The sequence below is a fragment of the Mercurialis annua genome, linkage group LG6 (assembly GCF_937616625.2).
Source record: "Mercurialis annua linkage group LG6, ddMerAnnu1.2, whole genome shotgun sequence".
NCBI classification, from domain to species: domain Eukaryota; kingdom Viridiplantae; phylum Streptophyta; class Magnoliopsida; order Malpighiales; family Euphorbiaceae; genus Mercurialis; species Mercurialis annua.
In genome coordinates, this window is record NC_065575.1 from 1,577,119 (window position 1) to 1,601,449 (window position 24,331).

At 36.3% G+C, this 24,331-nt stretch overlaps 1 pseudogene; it reads left to right on the forward strand.

The window, feature by feature from the left end:
* Positions 1 to 1,165: 1,165 nt before the first annotated feature.
* LOC126686675 (cell division control protein 48 homolog B-like) lies at positions 1,166 to 7,415 on the forward strand (annotated as a pseudogene).
* Positions 7,416 to 24,331: the final 16,916 nt, after the last annotated feature.

The following is a 24,331-nucleotide window of genomic DNA, read 5'->3' on the forward strand; positions in this document are numbered from 1 at the left end:
CCAAAAGAGTATACACTCTCCGATTTTAATGGTGGTTTATTTTTTCAAGATGGTTTTTTGATGGAAAAAGGATTAAAATAGTCCTAATTTTTTTTAAACATTATAAATTAATACCTAATGATTTTAAAAAATAAAATTAATCCCTTTAATTTAAAATTTTTTATAACAAATTAACTCCCGAATTTTATAAATACAACAAATTAACTCCAAAATTTTATATATACAACAAATTAACCCTAAAAATTTTATATTTTTAATAAAAAAAATTAATTTTTTTTAATTTTTTTAAAAACTTTTGTTTTTGAAGAACATACATGTGTCTGTTCTTCAAGAACATGGCGGCGCCGCCGTGTTCTTGAGAGAACAGACCGACTATTCTTGAGAGAACAGATGGTTGTTCTGTCAAGAAAAGCCGATCTGTTCTTGAGAGAACAGATGGATGTTCTCTCAAGAACAGATTTCCGGCAGGAGGAGCTCCTCCTCGCCGGAAATTGGAAAAAAAATTAGTAAAAAGTTTAAAAGGGTTACTAGGTTAATTAGAATTAAATTATCATTAATTAGTATTTAAATATAATTTATTAGAGTAAATTATGATTAATTAAAATTGCACTTTCCAATTAAGGTGTCACATCAGCATAGGGGTGTTTTTGTACCGGTTTTGACAAGTTCAGGGTATTAATTTAAAATGAGTTAACAAAAATTAGGATCTTTTTAAATCTTTTGCCATTAAAAACCATCTAGGAAAAGAAACCCACTATCAAAAATCGGAGAGTGTATCTCACTCTCTTAGAGTGGGGATGAGTGTTTTTGTACCAAATTTGATAAATTTAGAGTAAAAGTGATCCTGTTTTATTAATTTGGACGTTTTTGATACTTTATGCCAAGTTCAGGGGGTAAAGTGTTCGTTCGTAAAAAAAAATATAAACCAATCCAACCTACATAATCAACTAACCAAACTTAAAAACGTACTTGTTCCCCTAGACAAACTTTAAGGGCATGAATGCCCTTTTTCCCTCTTTCAAACCTACATATAAATCCCTAGAATTTCAAACAAGCATACCTTGGAATTTCAAACAAGCATATATTTTTGTGATTCAGATGGAAAACCAAAGGAGTAGCAGGTGGGTAGACAACCATGGTAATGACAAAGATGTAAATGAGAAGAATGGGAAATGGAGAGTTAAATGTGCACCACATTGTTAAGGAATGTGGTGCACATTTAAGTGTCATCAGGTAGTGTCCTGTTTCTGTCTACACATTGCTGCTCTGCAGTTGGTTGTTGGTTGTTGGTTGTGCTTCCTCTTCGGTCATACCATATATTACGATCTAGATCGTTTTAATGAACTTGTGTTTATTTGAATATGTGGACAGTCCGCAGTCTGTTCATAGAGCTTATGCTGGAGAAAGTGAGAAAATTCTGCGTGACGCATTTTCAGAGGCAGCATCTCATGCACTCACAGGCAAACCGTCCCTAATTTTCATAGATGAAATAGATGCATTGTGTCCACGCCGTGATTCAAGGTATGGGATGATGCCTATATGTTTTTCTTTTTAATAAGGATATGTGGAGAGTAAATATCCATTTTATAAATTTAACTTAGACTTTTGAATGCAGACGGGCGCAGGATGTTCGCATAGTCTCTCAACTTTCTTCTTTAATGGATGCAAACAAACGGCCGTCTAATTCCTTAGTTCACGCTGTTGTGGTTGCATCAACTAACAGGTTGTTTTCTCATTCTTCTGATTAAGCTATTATATATTACATAGAAAAGAATTCAATTAGAACAAAAATATATTTTCTTGGATTTCCATTTAACTTGATGAAATCAAAATATGCTACATGAAAAGATGGTGCTTACGTTGAGCTTTTTGCAGTTATCTTATAGCATATAAGTATTATATATTACAGATGTAAGATATGTAAGCTATTTTGTCGTTCTGGTTGGATGGTACTTGTTTATGCATATCAAATTGGTCGTATATTCAATTTTTTGATAGTATATACAATGTATGATTATGGTTTATTTACTTTTTCAATCTGAGTTGTTTAGATACTTCATGCTTGAATTCTGCAGAACAGACCTTTTTGTTTATTGTCTTCTTTACATACATTGTTAAGCTGCGCGTGTCTGATGATGTCTCTTGCAAAATGATTGTCTGGGATACTTAATATTAGATCAGCTGTTAGGGTAATATTCATAAAAAAATTTAAAAGTTTGTTTGTCTGAAACTTACAAGTTACAATGTGTGATTATTGTGTAGAATTGATGCAATTGACCCTGCACTAAGAAGGGCAGGGCGTTTTGACACTGAAATAGAAGTTACGACACCTACTGTAGAAGAGATATTTGATATATTAAAGGTAAAGTTCCACAGGTTCAGTTTTATAAACATATCTTAGTTGCAACATGGTAAAGGTTCACATTTTGATATTTTTGTTCATTGTAAAAGTAGATCCTTGTCGCAACATGCATCATCCTGTTAAAATTCATTTCAGTAAATTTACAACCTAGTGATTGGAGTTGAAACAATTGTTTTTGTAAATTTCTAAAATTCATTTAATGAATAATATAAAATTAATGGAATGCATGATGCCTTTTATGTTTGTAACTTTATGAAAATTGACTTGTAATTTTGAATTCTATGGTACTTAAAGTACTTGCAAAAATTATTTGGAAAAGCAATGAAATCTGCAATTGAATGGTCTGCAGTTTTTACATGTCTGTTGGATGGAGGCTGTTCTCTCTCATGCCAATTACGAATTATAGAAAATCTAGTTCTGATATGCATGCAATTTTATTCCCAGTTGAATTCCCACTTAACATTATATTTTTCCCCCAGATTAGTTTGTTCAAAATATTCCAAATTAAACAAAATTTCGAACTGAAATAAGTTATTAGTTTAGTTCCAAGCATATTTAACAAGCTTAGTGTTTGATTTTTGTTTTTCCTTTTGATAAGAAAAGATGTATAATATGTAATTTTCTTTTCCTTTTTAATGGTTTCAGCTCTACACTAAAAAGCTTCCTTTGAAACCCAATGTTGACTTGCAAGCCATTGCTGCATCTTGTAAGGGGTTTGTTGGTGCTGATCTAGAAGCTTTATGTCGTGAGGCTAGGGACCATGCTAAAGGAAGAGCTGGTGTGTTTTGCTTAACTATGGAAGATTTGGAACATGGTAAATCTGTGGCACATCTTTATTGTAGCTGAGTGAACTCTGATGATGCCCATATTTATCATTGTAGAAGCTGAAAGTTTCTTGTGTTTCTCTATTGTCAGGAAAAGCTCCAACAAGCTGTTGAGTGGCCTATCAAACATTCTGCGGCATTTTTAAGGATGGGAATATCACCTGTCCGTGGTGTGCTTCTGCACGGGCCTCTTGTTAAGGCTGCAGCTAATGCTGCCCAAGCTTCCCTTTTTTCCTTGAGGTTTGATAATTTATTAATGCCAAGATTATTATAGCAAATTGTCCTGGTTGTGATCCAATAAAAAATAATACTTTCATCAACATGGATGTCTTAATGAGTATATAAGTTAGTATATTACACAATTAAAGTTCGAGCTTGGAAAACTGTTGGACACTGTAAAGAGACTGATGACTATTATATGCAGTGGCTGTTTATTCATGCGAATAAACTTTTTTTGTGTATATATAAACAGTGGTTGTATATCTGTCACTTGGGAATAAGGATGTGTTTATATAAGGATGTATTTGCCTTTCACTTGAACCATTGACCTGGACTTCATATATCATCTTCTTGAATCTGCAGCGTGATTTGTAATTCCAAGAAACACTTCTATGAATGCAATGAGTAATTGTGTACAGAAATGTGCAATGATATTTTTTTTCATCCTAATCAGTGCACTAAGAAACCGCTCTATTTGAATCATGGAGCACTTAATCAGCTTAATTTTGTATCTTGTTTTCTTCTTTTAAAATCTGCATTGGTGATTCTTTTTGTTCATAGTGATTTGTAGACCAAGAAAAATCCTATTATGCTATAGTTGATTCCTTTTGGAGAACAATTTGGTTATAAACGAATCAAAATGGCGGTTAATTTTATTATGTCATATTTGTCCCTCACCTCCATCCATGGCTTCTCATTTTACTAAAATAAAGTTGCTTCTCTGGTATTCCATTCTTTTTGTGATAGATAGAGTTGAATTTTCTTTTTTCTTCCAACTCTTTTGATTCAGGTTTTTTTAATTTAATGAAACTTCATCTTATGTTATTGAATGCTGTAAAATACTTAGTTTTAATTTCATTTTTACTTTCTAAGTACTTGGAAACTGCAATTCAGTGGTGCAGATGTACATTCAATGTATGTTGGAGAGGGTGAAGCACTGCTGCGAAACACATTCCAAAGAGCTCGCCTTGCAGCTCCAAGCATGATATTTTTTGATGAGATTAATGTTATTGCTCCCAAACGGTGAGTTATTTTCAATTTGTCAATATCTACTTTGCATGAGCACTCGTGCAATACATCTTCATGAAAGAGAGGGAGAAACGTTGCACCCAGTGCATTTGCTAAATGCAATCACCGGACTTGAGAATGCAACATTCATGGGTTTGGTTTGCATCGGAATGTCAAGCTCCCTGGAAACTGGAAAGTGACATTTGTGAACCAGATTTTCTCTGCTTGTAGTGTTCACTTTAAGATTGAAATATCATATTTTCCTTGTGAATAGGAGAATGGAAAAATTAAATGCAAATTCCTGATCTTTAGGCAATTCTTTAGGCCGGAATCTCAGCAAATTTAATCTTTTGTGTTTTCATGATGACATTTGAATATTTGATGTGCTTTTGGCATCTGTTGAACTGATCAAAAAGCTCTTTTTCGTCCCCTCAGCTTGATGTTTGGTTTTGAATTTCTAAAAGATAATCATTTTCTTTTTATGGCAGAGGTGGGAATTCAAGTAATAGCACTACAGTTGAAGACAGGCTTCTGTATACTTTGTTGACCGAAATGGATGGTCTGGAAGAAGCTAAGGTAAATGCTAATGTCATGGACTCATGATTAAACTTTCCATTTATCTTGAAACTGTGCATGTAGAAAGTTGGAGACTTAAATCTAACTTTGTTGTCTATGATTTAAACCTTTTTTGAATAAGGGAATTCTTATATTAGCTGCCACAAATCTTCCTCATGCAATAGATGATGCTCTTATGCGTCCCGGGCGTTTTGATATGGTAAGAAATCCATCCTATCATATGACTTATATTCTTCCCAAATCCTCGGTTATTGTGGAACATATAACCTTGTTTTATCCTTTGTTTTCTTCTATGATGGTTTTTCAAATCTAAAATACATAATTTTTATAACACGTAAAGTTGTTTTCTCCTAAGGTACTTCATATTTAAAATAGAATTAACTTAGTTATGTTGATCTTGCATTATGGGATCTTTGCAGTAGTTTAGAGGTGAAAAAACTTTGACGGTGAATATGGAGGGTAGTATGATCCCAAGGTCAATTCCTCTTTGACTCTCAAAAAAATTTCTGATTCAGGCTGAATTTACGAGTTACAAATTCAACAGAGGGAAGAGCTTGGGTAGATGACTTATCTGTATCTAGAGACTGAATGTAGAAACTCTTTATCAAATCGAAAATGACAAAATTAGACAGCATCGGCTATGTTACACAGACTCGGATATGGGTGTCCAAAATGGATACGTATCCGCATATCCGACTCGCTAATTTTCTTAATTGAAGATACGGGGATATGGATCCGATATAGGACTCGGGTACTTAGATACAGATATATATGTATAAACTAGACATAAGTTTTCATATGTTAGTTTTAAAAAATAAAAAAATAACTCAAATAAAAGTTTATAACAAGAAATACAGTCTTTGCTCTTAAGAACCGAAACATGACACCAAATAAGATACATGATATGGTCTTTTTACCACATGATATGGTAACTTTTCATGAATTCTATCTTTAGAAGTGTCCACCTGTCAGTTAAAGAGTCGGACCCATATCATGTGTCGTGTCGGTGCCATGTCATGTCCGACACGGGTATGGCAGGGCAAAATGAAGAGTCCGGGTAACATAGAGCATCGGAACATGATGTGAATTTAACTTGCAACTTAATCTGTTAGTCCAAATTGACCACCTTTAACATCTTACAAAAGAAAACAGGATACCCTTGGTATTTAGTATATTCAATGTGGAAGTAGAAATATTTGGAAAATTTATCATTCTTAAAAACAAAAGATAAAAGATAATGCCTGTAAATGTACTATTTTTTGTTAATTTTATTGTGAGTGTACTTGAATAAAAAAAGCTATTTCTTTGTTGATTTGATATTCATTTATTAGACTGGTTTTCTTGGTTGGTTCTTTGAAAGATCTGTTAAGAATCACCTGAAACAACCTAAAGAAGCCATGGGAGATTAACACTGAAGCATAATCTTACTATCTAGAAGTCAAATATAATTTATACTATGACGTGATCTTGAAATTGTAATTCTCGCTGAATGCCTGAATTCAACAGTAAGAGTACTGAAAATCTGAAAGGTGCTTGCTTATTAGTATCAATTATTAGATTATTGCATGTTAGTTGAAATCGTATAGGAAGTTCAAATATGACTTTGGATCTTAATTACTGATACATATAAGCCTAGCCTGAAATATAATATTTGTGCATAAATTTTTATTCTTGATTTTGCCAAAACAAATTTCGTAAGACACAACATATGTAGATATCTTAAAAAGGCAGAATTTGATTACAAAATTGCAAAGTTGCTAAACGGGCAGTTTGTTAAATTAACATTTAGTTCTGAAATCTTGTCTTTACTTTGAATTGCCAGGTGTTGTATGTACCTCCACCTGATGTTGAGGCTCGGTATGAGATACTTCTTGTTCTTACCCGGAAAATGCCGTTAGGCGATGATGTCGATCTAAAAAGAATAGCAGAAGATACAGAGTGCTTTACAGGGTCAGAACTAAAAGGTCTTTGTGATGAAGCTGGACTTGTTGCTCTGAGGGAAGACATGTCAGCCATTGTTACGTGCAACCGTCATTTCCGGACCGTAATGGAGTTGCGGAAACCAGCATTAACCGCGGCACTTATAGAAAAGTACTCATCATTTATGAAGACCCGCAAGACCTCTTCGCGGAAACCAGCATCAACTGCGGCAGGTATAGAAGAGTACTCATTTATGAAGACCTGCAAGACCTCTTCTAACCGGATTGGATCTTATAATAGTGATAGCAGTGGACGGAGTCACAACTTGTTCCGTACGACTCTCTCTCTTAAAATTGGTGTATTAAGCTTCGTATTGCTTGTTGTTGCAATTGTTGCTCAATAATTTGTTGAAGGCATCCCTGTCCTCGTAGGGACCCAATGCTTCATTCTTGTATTGTACCTACATAATTATTAATATTTTATATGTAATTTATATTTTTATTTAATTTAGTATTTATTAGTATAAATTTAATATTGTATGTATTTATATAGTGATTACAAGATTAAAAACTATAAATGTAAAAGTTAATTTAATGTTTGTTGCTGGTTTCTTAAATTTAGAAAATAAAAGAAAACTTTAGAAAATTCTCCACATCATTTATTGTCTCTCCCTGTTCTTATACCAATATATTCTTTGTTATTTTTTCCTCATATCTGTGGGTTCTTCATTTTTTTAAATCTGATTGTTTTTTTTTTTTGAGATTCTGATTCGTAGGTACTGTTCAATTTGAGTCAATGTGGTAAAATAAATTATTTTTTATAATATTTAATATGTGGATACTGCTTAATTTAATTCTTTCAATAAGATGTTTGCTAATAAAATTTATGTTTTTTTTGTTCAGGGAGTCATCATGGTGGTTAATTATAGATCTTAAATATTATTAGCTCTGAATTCTTTAAACTGACGGAAACTATACTAACATGTAAGGTCTTTTTTTTTATCAAAGAACATGTAAGAATTTCATGTATAATATATTTATCATATCCATATTCCTTGCACTTAAACTGAAATTTATGTTTATTTCTTTTGCAGGATAATATTCGGAATACTTCATTTTAAATCTTGAAAATACTGATTTTACTCCACTAAGAATCATCAAGGGAAGTCTTCATCCTCTTTGTGCTACAGTAGCAGAGATCATTTCGCCAAGACAATATATTATAGGTTATTTAATTGGTAAGATAATTCTTTGGATTGTATTACAGGAAAGTAATTTGTTTTTTTTCTAAATCATGTACTCTTTGATTTCACTATTGTAAAATCCACACTTATAAAATTCTTTATCTCAATTAAATTTTATTTCATTTTTGTTCCTGTTTTTATTTTTCTGTGTCAACTTTTAACTTCAAGCCACTAATTATGTGTAGCCAATATATTCTTGCGCATTTTAAAAAATTGTAATTTAATTTTGGGAACTTTTTATTTTTAATATACAGGAATAATGCTTTAGCTAAATTTAATGTATCTTCAATCTCTAAAAAAAAAAGATAACACTTAGAATGAAAAAAATAATAAAAGTATTTCTAAAAGATCTTTTTAAATGGTAAAACTCATATTAAATATAAATGCTATTTTAATTTAATTTTTATGAATGTTGTTTTATAATTTTACTTGAAAATAAAATAATCATGGAATTGAATTGAACTCGCTATTTAAATTCTACATTTTCCATCAATCTCTATTAATATATTGAAATATTTATTTTTATTACTAAGATTATTTATTGATCCTAACTGATTTAAAGGGAAATTCAAGCCTAAAACAATTGTCTAAGTTTATCAATAAATAAAAAAAAAACTCTTCCGTTTTTGTGGAGTCTCTCTCCTATTCTAGGGCTTCCTAGGGTTAGGTTTTTCTCTTCTACTCTGAAGTTTTTTTTTGGTTTATTCCGTTTTCTCTACGTCTGTGTACGTGTTTTTCTGCTTACTGTGGTTTGTGGATGGGGTCATCATTTTGGCGTTGGGATTGAAGAGGGGTTGGTGGAGGCTTGTGCCCAATTGCGGTTAATGGTGGAGGAACAAACGGCAGTTAACCTTGAAGACGTGGTGGATGAGGTGATTGGAGAAGTCTGAATTATGTGTTGTGGGGAAGTTGCTGACAAAAAAATCTTATAACCTAAACCGTATGAAAAATGCCCTAGCTAGTGCGTGGCGACTTGCGAAGGGTTTTAACATCAAAGATGTAGGAGATAACCTTTTTATCTGTGATGTGAGTTTTTCTCAAGGTTGGATAGGGCGAGTATTCTCCGAGAAGGACCATGGCACTTTGACAAACATTTGATTTTGTTCAAACCAGTAAAGGTTAATATGCAACCAAATAACCTATTGCTGGTAGGGTGTCCGATGTGTGTTCGTATATATGATCTACCCATTAATTGTCGAGGTAAGGCTGCAGTGGAAAAAATTGGTTCGAAAATTGGAAGGGTTATGGAATGGGATGATGAAGATAGGACTGGATGGAATAGGTATAGCAGAATTTGGGTGGTTATAGATACAAATAAACCTTTGATGAGAGGTATGATGGATATTAATCCACTAGGAGACAAATGTTGGATCTCTTTTAAATATGAGCGGATTCAAAACTTTTGTTATTGGTGTGGAATGCTTGATCATATGAAAGTAGATTGTGAAGTGAAGCCGGAACAGACGGAGGTGTCGGAATGGCCATACGGTCCTAGCTTACGAGCTACTCCACAAAGAAGGAAATTGATGGGGAGTAGAATGGCTTCGGGTATGGGCAGTAGGAGCCAGGAGAGACAACCAAGCTCAACCTCAATGAGTAACGCTGAGAGGGATACAGTGAGATGCAATCTGTTTGCTGAAGATGGAACACGAGGGGGAGATGATGAAGTAAATGATACAGATGTGCAAAAGGGCGGATGTAATGATTTGCATGGAACGGTTACTGTTCATGAAATCCATGCAGGAGAGACGATATATGATGGGGTTATGGAGGGTTTGGTTGAAGTAAATGTTAGTCAAGTACATGTTGATGATCTGGGAAAGCTGGATAGTTGAGAGACGATGGAAAGAAGTAAAGTGCATGATATTAGTAGAAAGAAAAAGACCTGGACCAGAAATAAATCCACTCAGAAGGGAAACAAGGGCAGTATTAGTGGTGGGACGTTAGTGGTTTCTATCAAACGGAATCACGTGACGATTCAGGATGATCAAGAACCGATTAATCTTTTTTCGAAAAGAGTCAGAGATGGATTATCATATCAGTTTGGAAATATCAAGATATCAGCGGAGACTGCTGAGCAGTCTCGCCGGACGCAATGAAAATTCTAAGTTGGAACCTTCAAGGTATGGGGAATCCTTGGACGGTACGAGCACTCAAATTTTTGATTCAAAATAATTTCCCAAATTTTTTCTTCTTGAATGAAAATAAGCTTAACCGAGGTGAGTTTGGTAACATTTGCAGAAGTTTCGGTTCTTATAATTCTTTTGTTGTCGATCCTTTTGGTAGACGAGGTGGCCTTGCACTGTTTTGGAATAAAAACCTAGATGTTATGATTAATGATTTTTCCAACAATCATGTTGATTTTTATGCTATGGATTTGGCTCTGGATGTGAAATGGAGGGGTTTGGGAGTTTATGGGTGGCCTGAAGGAAATAATAAGCATCTTACTTTTGATCTTTTGAAGCGCATAAAAGTTGCCCTACTATTCTTTTCGGTGACTTCAATCTCGTTCTTTACAATTACGAAAAGAAAAGAGGTCGTTTAAGGGACCAAAGGGAGATTGATGCTTTTCAGTCGACTATTGATGAATGTGGTGTTGCTGACTTGGGTAATGAGGGTCATGCTTTTACGTGGACTAATAAGCGAGTAAAAGATCAGCTCATCCAAGTGAGATTGAACATATTTTTTGCCAATTCAAAATGACCGGAGGTTTTCGTCGATTGGCAAGTTTCTCATCTTGTAAGGCACCAATCAGACCCACTGCCCCATTCTGTTATGTACCAAAGTGGAGAGTCAAAGAACGGCAATTAAACCATTCAGGTTTGAACCTTTCTAGATGTGTTATGATGGTTTTGATAATTTTATGGTTCAAGCATGGGGTAATGAGAGGTGCATCGACGAGAATTTTATGGATAAATTAAGAGACTGCGAGTTCAGTTTGAAGGAGTGGGCTTTTCAGAATATTGACAGCCTTCAAAAACAGCTAAAACAGGATGTAAAAAAGTCAAGAGTAATGCAGAATAGAGATGGGGAGGAGATACAGAATGGTACCACTATTGTTCTTCAGTCTGAAATAGATGAGCTGCTTCGAAGGGAGAAAATGATGTGGAAACAAAGGTCAAGAGAGGATTGGCTTCATTGCGGAGATAGAAACACCAATTTTTTCACCAAAAGGCATCAAATAGAAGGAAGAATAACATAATACTTCGAATTAGAGATGATATGGAGACATGGCAGGTTGATGAGGGTGTGAAGCGAGTGGCTATAAGCTATTTTCAAAAGATGTTTTGTACATCTAGTCCCTCGAATCAAGAGGAGGTCTTCTCTTGTATTAATTCAAAAAATTTGAATGAGCAGGTAGCTGACATTAGCAGGCCGTTTAGTACAGAGGATATTACTCAAGCTCTAAAGCATATGGGTTCGTCGAAGGCTCTAGGTCCGGATGGGATGTCAGCCATGTTTTATAGCTCTTACTAGAATGTTGTGGTTAGTGATGTGATTGCTTGTGTGAATTTTTTTTTGAGGATGGGGTTATGTCTAGCAATATGAATCACACCAATGTTAATTCAGAAAGTGGCTAAGGCGTCGGCTATGAAAGACTTCAGACCCATTAGCTTGTGTAATAAACATGGCAGAAATACATATTAACCCAAGTTAATAAAAGAATGCCACAACAACAATAATCTATTGAAAGTTTATAAAAAGTATTAGACATATAAGACTTATAATTACTACTGTGTTCTAAGAATAAAATCAGTTTAATAAACTTTATTAAATAAGTAAAACCTCCGAAAAATAAAGAATCGGAGAGCAGCTGACTCGCTCATATCATAACCTTGAAAAAATTGGGAAATAACGGGGTTATATATACTGAGATGAGTTCATACCACTATTTACATTTATTAAGTGGAAATTTTTTAAAACTCTTTTAAAATATTTAACATAAACATTACGTATAATAGTTGGAACCCTAATCCACAATACTAAATATATCCATAATTTAATAGGCCTGATCCCGAGAGTTAAACTACACTGAGTTACCACCGATCGCACTTAAACCATATCCAGAGTCCCGAGAGCCGAGCTACACCGAGTTACTCTAGTGGTCACGAGAGCTATGCTCACACCGAGTTACCACCACATATCACATACCTTGTCTAGATCAATACCGGTGCGCATGCAGTCTTAATGATGCCCATTAGGTAGCATGTTCCAACTAAAAGTCATAATGGAAAAACATTTCAAAATATACATACAGTATATATTTATATATTAAAATAACAATTTACTTAATAAAGCGGTAAATAATAAGTACAAACTCATTGTTTGCTAATCCACGTGATAACCTGGCAAGCAACTTATCCTGGTTCGTCTTCGAAGCACGAACAATCGACGAGTCTAGACAATATAAATAATTATTAAAAACGGACTCTAATTCTAGAGAGTACTAGACACCACATAAAACTAGCACAAACAACATGTCAGAGTAAATCAATCCAGAACAACCACAACTCAAAATAAACTATAATGCCCAAATAATACAAGTCTATTGAGTTCTTATTTTAAAAATCATTTAGAAAATATTATTTAATTATATATTAAATAAATAATAATTCAATTTCTCAATAGCGGGTTAGCCGAGTTACCGATAACTACCAAGCAAACCTCACTTGTCGGGTGACCCAAGTCTAACCCGACTCAAAACATTTACCAAATATAAATCCGAGTGTATATTTATAAAATAATTTGATAACGTTAATATATTTATATCCAATTATAAACATAGTTTATAATTATAGAAACAACTTGATTAAAATAATAATCAAAATTTAAAACGGAACTCAATAACTTAAAACTCAAGTAACCAATAGTTACTAACAATTTACTTAATTAAAATAAATTAAGAAACCTTTTAAAATTCAAAACGTCAAATTGACACGTCTAGTCAATAATTCCAAAATTTAATAATTACCCGAGTAATTATAAATTATCGGTCAAAATTTAGTTATCGATTTCCGATTGAAATTACCAAAACACTTTAAATTATAAATGAATTAACAAATTAGAATTCAAAATGATAATCGATGGTCTAATTTTTAATCGAAAAAATCAAATCGAAACCTCAGATTAGTTATACATAACTAACCAAGCATTGAATAAATTAATTAATCCTAACCATTATGAACCCACCATTAATCACTCTAACCAAACAAATTAGGCAAAAATGTAACCAATTCATTTAAATTTAACATTAAGTAAACAATTGCCCAATAGAATTTAAGAACCATAACCCCGCCCCAACATTATCTTCCTCAACTAGAATTTTATATTTACTGTAACACGACCAGTAGCATAACCTCATTGTCTCCTTTACAATCATACATATAATCAACATATTAATACTCAAATGAACAGCAACAATTCAGTTTAGAATAACAACCAACAATCAACGACGAACGATGAAATAAAAATAACGTAAACTCAAGAGAATCAAACATACCGTTTGAAGATAATACGCTTAATGATTTCAGGAATGAATCGGTTAGGCTTAGTCTAGGATAACTGAAATTGTCCTTCGTTTCCTTAATTTCCTCCAAGACAACTGTTGATGGAGGAGGAGGACTAGGACTTTTCTTAGGCATTAACTTCCTAAAATCCCCAGTGGAGTACTTCCTAACGTACACCTAAACAGTCCCCGTCTTTGCTCCACCCCTAGCCATTTCCATAAAATGCTCACTCTTTTCTTTTTGTTTTTCTTTTCTGAATCCTTTTCTCTTCATTTTTTTGTACCCACACAAACTTCAAACCTGTCAACCATATTAGTGAAGTTAAAATTTCTAACCAACCCATAAAAAATCAAATAGCCAGTTGCTAAGTTTAAATTTCTTACCTTTATCAAAAAACAATCTTCAACTACACCCTTGATCACTTTCTTCTTCTTTGTTGCAGATGTAATGTTCTTTTTGTAAGATTTTTCAGCGAATTTTCTTATATTTTTTATAAAGGTGTTCTTTTTCTGTAAACGGTGGTAATGTTGAACAATAGAGGAAGAATGATGAACAATGAAAGGAGAATGAAAAAGAATAAAAAAAAAATATAAAACAATCAAACCCTAGATCAGTGTCAGCGGAAGAAACGAAGAAGACGAAGAGAGGAGAAAATATTTGAAAACAAAATAAAATAAAACGGAACTGAGGCGAGAGAGGGAAAAAAAGTAAGAGAGACAAAAAGAAAACTTATTGCAGTTACTTTTCATTTTAATTTGTTTAATTTTATTTTTTTTAGAAAAAATCAACTAACAGACCCTGACACAAGCAAAGATGTCACACATGCGTGCAGAGGGGACAGGCGCCGTCAGATGGTGTCTTGACGAGGAATCGGGTGCCACATCGACGAAAAATGAAAAAAGCGCCGAGTAATTCATTCAGGGGATTTTGTGAGCGCCGTCACAAAAATCAGGGGGTTTTGTGCCCATTACAATAAATTTTGATATATTAATAAATTGAAATGAATTAAAATTATATTAAATTTTTTCTACAACAGTTTAAAATTTATTAAGCTACCTAGTTATATACATAGTATAAAAACCATATATTTTTTAAGAAAAAAAACATTTTGAGCTTAATTTATGTCACGACCCATTTTCATGAATCGCGACCGGCGCTAGGGTATGGGTATGGTTGTACCAAAACCCGTAGCTAGCCTTGCGGATAACCAACTTATAACATTTAAAACAATGTACCTGTAGAAAACCACATGCTCGGGGGCAACCGAGACTTCAGCCTAGACTAGCAGTACAATATAAACAACATATATTTAAAGTACGCTTATCTCAAAATAATCTCCAACAGTATGGCAATATAATATAAATACCATAAACACTGTAATCATGTCAAAAGCGATAAAGTAACAGTTGGACAAATCCAACAAACAATAGTCTAAAATATAAATAAAAGACTAAGACATAAATAAGCTGATACTACTACTGCGGTCTAAGAATTTAAAACAGTTCGACTCTTTTTTTCTAAAAATAAAATAAAAACCTCCGAGAATGAAGAAACGGAGATCGACCAATGCTCAAATCATAAACCTGGAAAATTTGGGAAAACAACGGGGTCAAGATTACTGAGTAGAGTTTATATAACCATTTACATTTATTAAGTTGAAAAACCTTTAAAACATTTAATAAAACATTTTCATTATGGATTATCAATGAAACCCTAAACCACAATTCTAAATCCATTGTCGTGTCGGTGAGACGTATCTCAATAACCGATCCCCGACTATCACTTAATAAATAGTGAGCCCAGGAGACGTATCTTCCACCGGTTCCCTCACTAAGGTGAGACGTATCTCAAACCCACCTCAATACCATAATCATTACCGGTGCGCACGCAGTCCCGATGATGCCCATCGAGTAGCACGTTCCAAATCAAATCCACAATGCCGAAAACAATTCGAAAGCTGTGTATACATATAAATATACAAAATATAACATTTGCTTAATAAAGAGGTAAATAGAGATATAAACTCACTGCTTGCTAAATCCACGTGATCCTGACAAGCACATAACTCTGGTTTGACTCTGAAGTACGAACAGTCGACGGGTCTAAATAAAATATTAAAATCATAATTAAAATCAGACCCTAACTCTAAAGAGTACTAGACACCACATAAGACCAGCACAACACAAAAACCAAGTCACATTTAATAAACACTTATATTAAATGCATTCCAGATATAACCCAAGTTATAAGGTACAACCATATAATCACCTTTAAAATGGTACATAAAATAATTTAAATAAATCCGAGTTAAAATCCATATTAGTGAGTCAGCCGAGTTATTAAAAATTACCAAGCTTCTTCCCACTTGTTGGGCGACCATAGCCTAACCCAAAACAAAACTTATTAAATTCATAAACCCGAGTTTATAAATTAAAATTCTTTAATAAAATAATTATCTATTTTAAAAATAGAATTCAATATCTTGCAATTTAAGTAACCTAAGTTACAACCCAAAACTTAACCATTTTAAGCTTATAAAAGTTTAGGGACTAAACTGTACTTTAGCCAATTAGGAACTAAACTGTACTTTAGCCAATTTCGACATTTCGATTAAAATTAAATATAATTACCCGAGTAATTAAATTAAATTAAGTTATAAAATATTTAACCTAATCAAATTGTCCATTAAATTCAAACTAGTTCAAGTTTTTATCAAAACCAAATTTAATAGTTAAAACTAACTTAAAGGATTCAATTGGTTTCAATAAAACAATTTGGTGACCATACATGATAATTAACCACCTTCAACAATTTGAATTCCATCAAATTCATGCTTCTGCCGCCCATAGCAACTCATGGAGGAAAGGTAATCTAATGTTAAGTTTTCACTCCATTTTCTTATAATGAACCAAACATTAAATCTATATCATGAATCCTACAATTTAATTACAACAATTAATCTTAAAACATAACTTAATTAACAAGAAAAACTCAAGAACAAGTTTCTGTAATCGTAACAATTCACGGCGAATCAAACGGTTTCAATAACGATGATTTATCACGACTCGACAATTCAATCTACATCCTATTCATTATAGATTACAAGAATTCGATCTAAGGCAGCTGAATCACAACAGAAAAAGAACGGCAGAAAGTAGCAAGGACACGTCGAAATCGAAACGGCGATAAACAGAGAAATCCTTACGTACCTTATAGATTCCGAAACGTAGGGATCGAAGAGAACGTTGAGTCGATGTGAATCGTCGAAGAAGTTTTTAGATTGATGCTACAACATGACGGATATGAACTTAGAAACGTATGTGACGATAACGAATAGGATAAACGAATGAAAACAAACATGATTTACTTACCGAATGCGAGAACAAGTGAAAGGAATGATGGGTAATGAACTTCAGAGCGTATTAGGGTTTTCAAACGGCTAGGGTTTTGTTAAAACGAAGTAAAAGAGTTTGGTCGAGTTATGGGGTCTATTTATAGACCCCACGAAAAAAAATCAACAGCGGGGCGCGATGGCAGGCGCGTCGCGAGGCGCGACGGGCCATCGCGCCCTAACACAAAAATTTTAACAGGGCGCGACGCGAGGCGCGCCAGCCCTGTCGCGCCTTCCGTCGCGCCCTGCAGGCCAAAAGAAGAAAGGGCCTGAAATGGGCCCCGAGCCCGGCAACGATGGGCATCCGAATCCAAACTTCAAAAATGAACTAAACGAGCTTAAACACGCGAGATACGAGCGACGAAACAATCGAACGACCAATGGAAACACGAACGGAAAATACGGGGTATTACATTCTCCCCAACTAAAAAAAAATTCGCCCTCGAATTTAAACATAAACAAATAATATAACAACACACCAAGTACAGAAACAATCAACTAAATTACATAAGTAACGTTACACGTACCTCAAGGAAAGAGGAAAGGATAGCGTTTCCGCATATCGGACTCCGTCTCCCAAGTGCACTCCTCAACAGAATGATTCCGCCACAGAACTTTGACCATCAGAATCTCCTTGTTCCGTAATCTGCGCACTTGCGTACCGACAATCTCAACTGGTTGTTCCTCATAGGACAGCTCCTGGTCAATCTCAACGCTCTGAGGCACAATCACATGTGAAGGATCTGAGATGCACTTCCTCAGCATAGAAACATGAAAAACAGGATGTACCAAAGACATGTCTGGCGGCAGAACCAGACGATAAGACATAGCTCCAATCCTCTCTGAAATCTCATAAGGCCCAACGTACCTCGGTGCCAACTTTCCCTTGACACCAAAACGAACCACGCCTTTCATAGGCGAAACCCGAAAAAACACAAAGTCTCCCACCTGAAACTCGATGTCTTTTCTCTTCGGATCAGCATAACTCTTATGCCGACTAAAAGCAGTCTCCAACCTCCGTTTGATCAACGGTACCTTCTCTGAGGTAATCTGAATAATCTCAGCACCAGACAACTTCCGCTCGCCGACCTCTTCCCAGCAGATAGGAGATCGACACTTGCGTCCGTACAAGGCCTCATAAGGTGCCATCTCAATGCTCGCATGGTAACTGTTGTTGTAGGAAAACTCAATCAACGGCAAATGAGTATCCCAGCTACCCTGAAAATCAAGAATGCACATCCTGAGCATATCCTACAATGTCTGAATGGTCCTCTCAGACTGACCGTCAGTCTGAGGATGAAAAGCTGTGCTGAAGTCCAATCGAGAACCCAAGGACTCCTGTAACGCTTTCCAGAACCTCGAAGTGAACACCGAACCTCTGTCTGAAACAATCGAAACTGGTACACCATGCAAACTGACAATCCTGTCGATGTACAACTGAGCCAACTTCGAAGCAGGATACGAAACCTTGATCGGAAGGAAATGAGCTGACTTGGTCATACGGTCAACTATCACCCAGATGGAATCGTACCCCTGTCGAGTACGTGGTAAACCAACAACAAAGTCCATGGCAATCCGCTCCCACTTCCACTCTGGAATAGGTAGTGGCTGCAGATAGCCAAAAGGTCTCTGATGTTCCAGCTTCACCTGCTGGCAAGTTAGACACTTGGAAACGTACTCTGCAACATCTTTCTTCATTCCGCTCCACCAATACGTACCCTTGAGGTCATGGTACATCTTGGTAGATCCCGGATGAACACTGTAAGCTGACCTATGCGCTTCCTCCAGAATTTGGTCTCTCAAACCATCCAAATCCGGAACGCACAGTCTAGAACCAAACCTGAGAACTCCGTCAACAAGAACAAACTCGGAATTCCCTTCCAGATGGATCTCATCCATAATCCGTTTCAATTGTGGATCCTCAGCTTGTAAAGCTTTAATCCTATCAATCAAAATTGGCTGCACCTGCAGTTGTGCCAACAAACTCCCGTTCTGAGAAACCTGAAAACCGTAGCCCGAAGCTATCAAACTATGCCACTCCCTAACCATGGATCTACGCCCAACCTCAGAAATATGGGCTAAACTGCCCGAAGACTTGCGACTCAAAGCATCGGCTACCACATTAGCCTTACCAGGATGGTACTGAATAGTACAGTCGTAGTCTTTAAGCAACTCTAGCCACCTCCTCTGTCTCAGATTCAACTCTCGCTGATCAAAGATGTACTTCAGACTCTTGTGATCAGTGAAGATCTCGCAAGTCGCACCGTACAAGTAGTGCCTCCAGATCTTCAGAGCAAAAACCACAGCAGCTAACTCCAAGTCATGAGTAGGGTAATTCACCTCATGCTTCTTCAGCTGACGAGAAGCATAGGCGATCACCTGTCCATGTTGCATCAACATGCAACCTAAGCCGATCCGAGAAGCATCGCAGTACACTGTAAAACCCTCAATGCCAGAAGGCAACGCCAAAACAGGAGCTGTAGTCAGAATCTCCTTCAGCTTCTCGAAACTTGCCTCACACTTATCGGTCCACTCAAACTTAACACCCTTCTGTGTCAGTTTAGTCAAAGGTGCAGATATTCGAGAAAAATCCTACACGAACCGACGGTAGTAGCCAGCTAACCCAAGAAAACTCCTGATCTCGGTAACTGACCTCGGCCTCTGCCAATCCATAACCGCCTCAATATTCTTCGGATCAACCTTGATCCCATCCTTAGACACCACGTGTCCTAAGAAGGTAACCTGTTCCAGCCAAAACTCGCACTTTGAGAACTTAGCATACAAATGATGCTCTCGCAAAGTTTGTAGTATCGTCCTCAAATGATAAGCATGCTCCTCCTCACTCCGAGAATAAATCAGGATGTCATCAATGAAGACGATAACAAACTGATCCAAAAACGGCTTGAAAACCCGATTCATCATGTCCATAAACGCTGCTGGTGCGTTAGTCAACCCAAACGACATGACTAGAAACTCAAAATGCCCATAACGCGTTTTGAAAGCAGTCTTAGGCACATCGACCTCCCGAATCCGAAGTTGATGATACCCGAATCTCAAGTCAATCTTGGAAAAGCACTTCGCACCCTGCAAGATCAAACAAGTCGTCGATGCGAGGAAGAGGATATCTGTTCTTGATGGTAGCCTTATTCAACTGCCTGTAGTCGATACAAAGCCGAAAGGAACCATCCTCCTTCTTAACAAACAGAACTGGAGCACCCCACGGAGAAGTACTCGGTCTGATGAAGCCACTGTCCAACAGTTCTTGTAACTGCTCCTTTAACTCCTTCAGCTCAGCAGAAGCCATCCGATACGGCGGTATCGAAATAGGACCAGTTCCAGGAACAACGTCAATGCAGAACTCGATATCCCGATCAGGTGGTAATCCAGGCAACTCCTCTAGAAAAACGTCAGTGAACTCATTCACTATAGGGACAATGTTTATGCTGCCCACCTCAGCATCCATGTCTCGAACCACAGCTAAGAAAGCTTGACAACCCTTACTCATCATCCGCTTTGCCTTGATCGCAGAAATCAGATTCTTCGGTGTCTCCGCCTTTTCCCCTTGAAAAGAAAAGGGTAGATCACCTGGAATCCAAAACTCAACCGACTTCCCTCGACAGTCGATCGAAGCATAATGGCGTGCCAGCCAATCGATCCCTAAAATCACGTCAAAAGAAAGAACATCCAAAACAACTAAGTCAGCACGCAAGTCTCTTCCATGGATAACCACGGAACACGATGGATACACAACGTCCACCACCACACAGTCAGACAAGGGAGTAGAAACACCCCTCTTCTTGTTCTTGTACTGAGAAGCTGCCGATTGGTAGCTACCACCACCACTCTGCTGTCCAGAGCCAGAAGACTTCTTGGTCTGAGAAGGACCAGAAATCTCCCCAAACTGTAATAACGAACTCTCCATATGCCGAGCACTATCCACTACGTCTGTAAAGTCTCTCTGTGCCTCAGTCAGCAAACTAACAAAATCGCGCCCTAAGCCCTTTACGTATCTGTCGTTCACTCTTTGCGGATCTGCCTGTAAGTCCGGAGCGAACCGACCCAACCTCACGAACTCCGTCGTGTACTCAGATACTGACCTATCATCCCTAGTAAGTGTAAGCAACCTGTCTCTATGACCCTCTGTCACTGAGAACGGCAAGAAAAAGGCTGTGAATCTCTCCACAAATTGAGCCCAAGAGATGGTAGTCATGTCAGCATGAACAGATCTACAAAACTAGTCCCCAGCTGAACCCTTCATTGACATCTCGACTAGAACGACGGTCTGACGCTCAGTAGCCTGTAGTCGCCGAGCATTCTGCTCAACCTCCTCGAGAAAGTCCAGTGCGTCTCCAGAACCGTCAAACTCTGTTGGCTTCAACCTCATGTAAGCCAAAACCAAATCTTTGTCAGTGGTTCCGACACCACCAACTGCTGCACCACCAGCCTGTGGTTGCTGCTGCTGAACAATCTGACCCAACACTGCATACTGATCCTGCATGGCGACTTGCCCCGCCTGCAGCTGAACTTGGTTGAGTTGTAGAGCAGCAACTCCAGCCAAAAATGTGTTGAAGTCAAAGTCCTCCAACTCAGGTTGTGCCCCACCTGGTGCTTGAGCACCTCCTGCAGCACCGCGTCCAACGCCTCTGCCTCTACCTCTTCCAACTTGACCTCGGCCAGCTTGACCTCGGCCACCTCGACCTCGACCAGCTCGACCCCGACCAGCTAGGCCTCTGCCTGCCAATCCTCTACCAGCATGAACCTCTGGTTCATTCTGATCCACCTCCATAGAGATCGCATCATCAGCCTCAGCATTTTGCTGAGCCGCAGCACGAGTACGAGTGTTCATTCCTAAGAATGAAACAAAAATTCTCAAAACAAACAACATTTAACCAAATAAACACAACATGGCGAATCAGCCAACAAGTAATCACCCAAGTGAAAACAGCCATAAAATAAGCAGTAAACAATTTAATTCACACGACTGACTCATGACATTCCTATAGGAGTAGGCAGAAAGTTTTGAAAACAAAAGATGACGTTTCAAAGACAAGACTCGAATCCTAATTCTGCAGTAGTTCCTAGGGCAAATTAACCACTTAACATGCCAAACAATAAACACTTAACATTAAAAAGGCCTTGGTTTGAAACCAAAGCTCTGATACCAAGTTTGTCACGATCCATTTTCATGAATCGCGACCGGCGCTAGGGTATGGGTATGGTTGTGCCAAAACCCGTAGCTAGCCTTGCAGATAACCAACTTATAACATTTAAAACAATGTACCTGTAGAAAACCACATGCTCGGGGGCAACCGAGACTTCAGCCTAGACTAGCAGTACAATATAAACAATATATATTTAAAGTACGCTTATCTCAAAATAATCTCCAACAGTATGGCAATATAATATAAATACCATAAACACTGTAATCATGTCAAAAGTGATAAAGTAACAGTTGGACAAATCCAACAAACAATAGTCTAAAATATAAATAAAAGACTAAGACATAAATAAGCTGATACTACTACTGCGGTCTAAGAGTTTAAAACAGTTCGACTCTTTTCTTCTAAAAATAAAATAAAAACCTCCGAGAATGAAGAAACGGAGATCGACCAATGCTCAAATCATAAACCTGGAAAATTTAGGAAAACAACGGGGTCAGCATTACTGAGTAGAGTTTATATAACCATTTACATTTATTAAGTTGAAAAACCTTTAAAACATTTAATAAAACATTTTCATTATGGATTATCAATGAAACCCTAAACCACAATTCTAAATCCATTGTCGTGTCGGTGAGACGTATCTCAATAACTGATCCCCGACTATCACTTAATAAATAGTGAGTCCAGGAGACGTATCTTCCACCGGTGCCCTCACTAAGGTGGGACGTATCTCAAACCCACCTCAATACCATAATCATTACCGGTGCGCACGCAGTCCCGATGATGCCCATCGAGTAGCACGTTCCAAATCAAATCCATAATGCCGAAAACAATTCGAAAGCTGTGTATACATATAAATATACAAAATATAACATTTGCTTAATAAAGAGGTAAATAGAGATATAAACTCACTGCTTGCTAAATCCACGTGATCCTGACAAGCACCTAACTCTGGTTTGACTCTGAAGTACGAACAGTCGACGGGTCTAAATAAAATATTAAAATTATAATTAAAATCAGACCCTAACTCTAAAGAGTACTAGACACCACATAGGACCAGCACAACACAAAAACCAAGTCACATTTAATAAACACTTATATTAAATGCATTCCAGATATAACCCAAGTTATAAGGTACAACCATATAATCACCTTTAAAATGGTACATAAAATAATTTAAATAAATCCGAGTTAAAATCCATATTAGTGAGTCAGCCGAGTTATTAAAAACTACCAAGCTTCTTCCCACTTGTTGGGCGACCATAGCCTAACCCAAAACAAAACTTATTAAATTCATAAACCCGAGTTTATAAATTAAAATTCTTTAATAAAATAATTATCTATTTTAAAAATAGAATTCAATATCTTGCAATTTAAGTAACCTAAGTTACAACCCAAAACTTAACCATTTTAAGCTTATAAAAGTTTAGGGACTAAACTGTACTTTAGCCAATTAGGGACTAAACTGTACTTTAGCCAATTTCGACATTTCGATTAAAATTAAATATAATTACCCGAGTAATTAAATTAAATTAAGTTATAAAATATTTAACCTAATCAAATTGTCCATTAAATTCAAACTAGTTCAAGTTTTTATCGAAACCAAATTTAATAGTAAAACTAACTTAAAGGATTCAATTGGTTTCAATAAAACAATTTGGTGACCATACATGATAATTAACCACCTTCAACAATTTGAATTCCATCAAATTCATGCTTCTGCCGCCCATAGCAACTCATGGAGGAAAGGTAATCTAATGTTAAGTTTTCACTCCATTTTCTTATAATGAACCAAACATTAAATCTATATCATGAATCCTACAATTTAATCACAACAATTAATCTTAAAACATAACTTAATTAACAAGAAAAACTCAAGAACAAGTTTCTATAATCGTAACAATTCACGGCGAATCGAACAGTTTCAATAACGATGATTTATCACGACTCAACAATTCAATCTACATCCTATTCATTATAGATTACAAGAATTCGATCTAAGGCAGCTGAATTACAACAGAAAAAGAACGGCAGAAAGTAGCAAGGACACGTCGAAATCGAAACGGCGATAAACAGAGAAATCCTTACGTACCTTATAGATTCCGAAACGTAGGGATCG